The sequence below is a fragment of the Equus asinus genome, chromosome 20 (genome assembly GCF_041296235.1).
Source record: "Equus asinus isolate D_3611 breed Donkey chromosome 20, EquAss-T2T_v2, whole genome shotgun sequence".
Lineage (NCBI taxonomy): Eukaryota > Metazoa > Chordata > Mammalia > Perissodactyla > Equidae > Equus > Equus asinus.
Genome location: NC_091809.1, coordinates 81,032,452 through 81,038,451, shown reverse-complemented (window position 1 = coordinate 81,038,451; position 6,000 = coordinate 81,032,452). Strand labels below are relative to the sequence as shown.

General features: G+C 61.0%; 1 protein-coding gene across 1 annotated transcript in view; it reads left to right on the top strand.

The window, feature by feature from the left end:
* The first annotated feature begins 3,013 nt into the window (after positions 1-3,013).
* The window catches only part of CAPN5 (calpain 5), a 53,590-nt gene continuing 50,603 nt past the window's right edge, over positions 3,014-6,000 (top strand). The window contains exon 1 of the mRNA XM_014855809.3: positions 3,014-3,170. The gene's annotated coding sequence lies outside the window, so the exon portion shown is untranslated. The remainder of the gene's footprint in view (positions 3,171-6,000) is intronic.

Here is a 6,000-nt window from a genome sequence, read left to right as displayed (position 1 = left end):
GGATAGGTACGGATTACAGTTCTGCCATTTCCTAATTGTGTAACCTGGGGCATCTCCCTGAGGCTCAGTTCTGTCATCTGCAAAATGAGGCTACTGAGGGCTCCTGCAGGGGGCGGTTGAGAGAATTAAAGGGCAAGAGCACCCACACAGCAGGCCCCCTGATGGCACCATTAGATGACTCAGTTTACGAAAGCTGCCCAGCAGGGTCCGGGGGCTACAGCATCATCAGCGCCCCAACCCTTCCCCAAACTTGTCGGGAGGCCAGGCTCTTCCCAGCTTGTCTCGAAACCTCCTCCCTCCCCTCCAACAGGAGCAGGGCCAATGCCCCCCCCCCCCCACCAGCCTGGGTGCCTGGGCGGGTCACTGTCTCCCTGGAGACCTCCTCCCTCATCTGCTGGAGAAGGTGGGAGCTGCCAGAGAGGGGCTCTGAGGTGAGCCCTTCCAGTTCTAACATTCTGGGATGCCTGCTTCGAAGCATCCATGTGTACTGTACATGTCTCTGCTTCTGGGGACCCAGTGTCCTCACAAAACGAGGGGTCGGGCTAGATGAAAATAACATCCCCTAAGCCACGCTGAGCACTTACTCCAAGCCAGGGGCCACCCCAGGGACTTTACACGGACAGGCCCATTTAATTGCCACAACAACCCCATCATGTGGGTGCTACTGTAGGGATTTTATGGGTGAGGAGACGGGCACAGAGAGATTGGGTCATTTGCCCAAGGTCACACAGCTAATAGGAGCCCAGGCAGTGAGTCCAGAGTCCAAGCTTGCCACCACCACACAACACCCTTCTTGCGACTCCAACACTCTGAAACACAGAAGGGGCCCGAGAATCCTTCCAACTCCACCGACTCGCGGGCTAAGGCAGACATGTTTTCCCGGACGTGACCCCAGCCCGACCTCTGAACACGTGGGAGCTGCCCAGCCCAGAAACAACGTGCCCAACACTCTTCATGCCAGGGCCTTATTGGGCCCCACGACTTGCCTGTACCTGATCCCCGCGCACTTCTGCGAGAAGCCCATTTCACAGTCAGGAAATGAGGCTCTGCAAGGAGAGAGGACTTGCCTGGATCACATGGCCAGTAACTGGCAGAGCGAGGACCAGAGCCCGGAGCTGCCCGGCCTCACCAAGTACTAACTGTTCCCCGGGAATGAGCCCCAGCCGCATCCTCCAGGAGACTCCACCCCTGACTCCAAGAGAGGCAGCATGAGATTCGGACAAGCGAGGGGGCAGGAATGTTCAAGATGGGGGAGTGGGCGTTCACGGTGGAGACACGCACTAGAGCTGAGGCCTGGTGTCAGGACATGCTGTGCGGAGCGGGCAGGAAGAGCCTTCCAGACAGCCGGACAGGGCACATCAGCACCAACAAGGTTGAGGGTGGCGCAGCCCAGAGTGCTTGAGAGGAGTGTGGCGGGTCAGAATCGGCTGCCCCAAAAATGTGTCTTCTGGGCTTGATTACCTTTAAGGACAAGAGACTCTGGAAGAAACTTTGACCTTCCCCAAACTGCCTAAAAGACTTTAAGACAGAAGGACTGGCCCAGGAAGGAGCTAATACCGCAGATAATGAGAGTATAATATAAACTAGGTGTGGTAGATAGAAGGATCCTTGCTAAGCCCATTCTTAACAACGTTCCCTCTCTCAGGTCCCAGTGTCTACAGACGGCCCCGCAAACATTTGTCTACCAAACATTTGCTTTTCCATCTCCATGTCAGCTGCCTTTCTCCCATTTGAAGGCTCAAAGTACTACCCGCAACGTCCTGGTTTGTCTTTAGCTGAGATGGTATTTAAGGTCAGCCGGGGCCATTTGGGCGAGTTACTCAGCTTTCTTGGGTTTCTCCCATGTATGCGTGTTATTAAATTTTCTCCTGTTATTCTGTCTCATGTGAATTTAACTCTTAGAGCAGCCAGAAGGACCTAGAGGGCAGAGGAACATTCCTCCTCCCGTACAGGAGCACTGGGGGCTTGGGGCGGCTGCAGCCCAGGGCGCAGGCAGTGGAACGGGGTTTGGGTGGGGGAGTCAGGTGGGCAGTCTTGGAACATTGTTCTGTGGGTGGAGGTCATGGCTGTCTATCTGAATCTTCCTTGTCTGGATAGGGGCTCCCGAGGGGGCTGGAGCTACACCCAGGGGAGAAACATTCTGGAGGCCTGGGACAGAGGCTGTGAGGTGCTGGAAGAGGCCCTATTAGCTGGAGTGACTGAGACGTGGATGAAATCACTAACCGAGACTGGGAACACCAGAGGGGGAGATGAGTGGGCCTGAGTTTCTCCATCCGCCACGTGGGCTGATACAGGCTTCCAGTCAGTTGCTCAGACGCCTGTCTGCCCTGCCGTCCTAGGGCCACCGAGAGGAATCCCGCATGCCTGAGCTCCTACTGTGTGCCAGGATTGGTCATTCACAAACCTTCTCAACCTTATTCCCACAACATGCCCCTCCTGCCGCCATCCTAACACAGCACGGGTAAATGCTCACTGTGGGACCCGAGCCACTTTTCCCCATCTGACGCGGGCCCTCTTTGAGCCTCTGGGGTCTGGGTCCCCATCCTCCATCCCGAACCTTGGGGACGGATGTGGACATGGAGATGGGGACGAGATGGGCGCTCGCCTTTTCAAGTCCTTCTTTTCCCAGCCCCCTGTCTTGGGCCCAGCCGGGCTCACTGTTCGAGATGCAGGTCCAAAGCTCGCCGGCCTGCAAGCCTTTTGCGGGGCTCGCACAGAACCTTCCTCGGCCAGCTGTCGAGCTGGGCTGGGCCCTGGGGGGCTCCCAGAGTATTGCACAGCGGACAGAGCGGGGCTGGGAGGAAGGGAGGGAGAACCGGGGCCTGACCGAGCAGAGCGGGGTCCAGATGAACCGCGCGGGCCCCAAATCCGCCTCCTACTCCCCAGCGGGAACACAGCAGCCATCTCCCAGCCGGTTCTCGCCACAGCCTGGCGCCAGTTCGCATGCGCAGCGGTCCCGGCCCTCCCGACCCACTGGAGACCACGCCTCTGTCCCCAAATGGGCGGAGGCCGCGGGGCGGGGCGGACCGCAGCGGGGGAGTCTGAGCCCCGGCCCCGGCCCCAGGCCAGCCCCAGCGGATCCGTCGCGCGGACCGGTCCAGCCTCGGCTCCAGCGCCCGCGCCGTGCCCTGCATCCCCGGAGTCTGGCTCAATCCACGGCGGCGCGGCAGGTAGGAGGCGCTGCGCAGAGGGAGGCGTGTGCGGCCGCGCGTGTGTTCGTGTGTGTGTTTCGGGGGTGTGTGTGCCGCTGCAGCGAGGGCCAGTGCGTGTGCCCTGTGGGCATGAGGCGGTGTGGGGGGTGCACATCCCGCAGCCAGGGGAGGAAGGAGGTGAGCGCTGGCCTTCAGCCCTGGGGGGGCGGGGGCCTCGGGCATCCGCCGCTGCCCCGGGGTTCGTCCCCATCCCCACCCCCGCCCCGCGGCGAAGGGCCCCCCAGAGTCCGTTTCCTAGCTCAGACGCGCTGGGGTTTAACCCCCGGGGCTTGACCTGCTCTTCCCCTTCTCTTCCTCACAATTTCCCTCTCCTGTTCCCTTCCCAGCCCTCCACCCATTCGATTCCACAGCCCCTCCTGGGTGCCCCCATCCCCCGTCCCTGGAGGCTTGGGAAAGGGGCTAAGGCCAAGGCCGAGTCCCTTCCTGGCCCTCCTCTCGGGTGGAATAGGGGCCCTTTTTCGGGGCTGCTGGCCTTGGGTGTGTGTGTGAGGGGGTCGGGGGGAGGCGAGGAGATCTGGGAGAGAATGGATCCTGGGCTTCTCTGATCCTGCCTCCGCCCTTCAGAGCTGGGGGTCCGTGGAGAGGGGCGTGGGCTCCAGAGGTGAAGCGGGACAGATGGTCAGTAACAGGTGCCGAGTTCTCTCCCAGCTTCATTTCCTGTAGTGGGATTCAGCGCCAGACCCCACAGGGATGAGGAGGGCGGGCACAGAGGGGTGAAGTGAGCTCCTTTCTCTCTCTCAGGGCTGCTGAGCCAGAATTTGAACCTGGGTCAGCCTGGCTTTCAAGCCAGAATCTTCTCCCTGCACCAGGGTTGGAGAGAGAAGTGCCAAGGGCATATTCCTCGGATTCTAGGGAGGGAGAAATCTGAGCAGACTTCCTGGAAGAGAGGGGTTTGAGGGTGGGACTCAGTCTAGCCTATGAGTGTGAGGCCTCCTGGGGGACCACTGTGTTCTGCTGCAGGGATTGAGACACCCTCCCCCCACCACCCCGCCCCTGCCCAGGGTCTTTGGGTCTGGTCCTTGCTCCATTCCCCAGAGTCTAGGGGTGGGGATGGGGAAGCCTGGCTGCTTTCCCTGCTGAGGGACTGGGCGCGGTAGGGTCAGGCCCAGCTGCTGCTGCTTCAGCCCAGTCTGGAGCTGGGTGCCAGGACAAAGTGGTGCTCAGGCGGGGTCATTGCCCTGGGGCGCCCTCTCTTCTGACTGGTGAGGCAGATGGGTCAACAGATAAGCCTCTGCCCAGAGTTGCACCCCGTGCTGGAGCCCCAGGCAGGGCCAGTGTCTGCCTGGGAGCTGGGGAGATTTCCCCTGGATCCATGGGCGCTGAGCCGAAGGAAGGATGGAAAGTTCACCGAGCAGAAGAGAACCGGCAGGGCGCTGCAGGCCCGGGGATAGGCGGGGAAAGGCCTGGGGCTGTGAGACTGACTGGCAGTGTGGGGAGCGGCACTCAGTAGTCTGGAGTGTGTCTGAGAAGGGTCGTCCTCGGCTACTGCAGTGGGTGGGTTGCTGTGGAGCCCGAGCAGGGGGAGGCCCGCTCCCCAGCACCCCACCCTGGGCCAGGCTTGGCACGGGAGGAGGCGATGTGATAGGGGTTCCCAGAGCAGGGGTGGGGGCGAGTGGGAGGCGCTAAGGGGCTGCACAGGGCCCTAGCGTGGGGGAAGGGTGGGGGAGCCCCCTCTCTGAGATGGGGTGTCCACTGGCGGTGGACAAGCCTGGACGAAGTCAGAGAGGTAGGAGTTGCACAGAGTGATTGTGAGAGGCCCAAGGGCTTTTAGGGGCGACATCCAGGACGTTGCTCCCAGGCTGGTGCTGTCCCTGGCTGCTTCTGCCCTTGCTTTCCCCAAGGGTTCTCAGCACAGTCCTGAAGCCCCTCCTTGACCAGGCGGCCCTCCTGGACCCCCAGTGGGCACTGGGAAGGCTCTCTGCACGACCCCTCCTATCTACAGGGCCTGTCATTGTGTCCAAGCTTCTTTCTTGCCGGGGTTGGCTCTGCAGGGGACCTCAAGGCAGGGAACTTTCCCTGTGGGTCTCAGTTTCCCCACTTGCAAAGTGGGGATGAATGCTGCTAACCACAGGGGTTTGGGGGATGAGAGCGCTGAAGGTAGACAGGGTCACTAAAACGGCTTTACGAAGTACATGGAGTTTGTTAGCCGTTCCAATTCATAGTAATTAGCCATCAGCATCCCTTAGTCCCTTCCTCCCTGGGGGACAGCCCCAAGGAAGGAGAGGCCGAGTGGGAGAAGAAGGGTGAAAGGAAATGTGATCGCTCCTGTTGAAGTGGAAGCCCCTCTTAGCTTCAGCTGGTGAGGAGGGGAGCGTGACCTCTCAGACCCCTCTCGTGGTGGTCTCATCATCTGCCTGACCAAGTCCCTGGGCCTCCCAAAGGCTCCTGTTCCCTACAGGTCACAGGAGAAGCTCAGCAGCGGGCCCTGGGCCCCCCGGCCGAGCGCAGGTCTGCAAACCCCGCGCCCGGGGCAGCTCTCTGGCTGTCTTGGGGTGGGGCCCGGCCGATGGGGAGATCTGTCTGCAGCTGCTCTTGCCCCCTCACCCCTGCCTTTCTCTGCCCCCCAGGCCTCAAGTGTTTTGAGTGACTTTAGAGCCCCCTCTCTTCTACCTCTTGAGACCCCTTGCCCTTCCTGCTTAAAACATTCCTTGGCTGGTAGTGGTCCCCTCAGGCCTCGCCTTCAGGGCCCCCCACCTCGGCAGCCCGCTCCCTGGGTGAATGGTGACGCCCTGGGGTTACCTCTCTTCGGTTAGGCCCAGCACCCACTTCCTTTTGGCCTCAGGCCTTG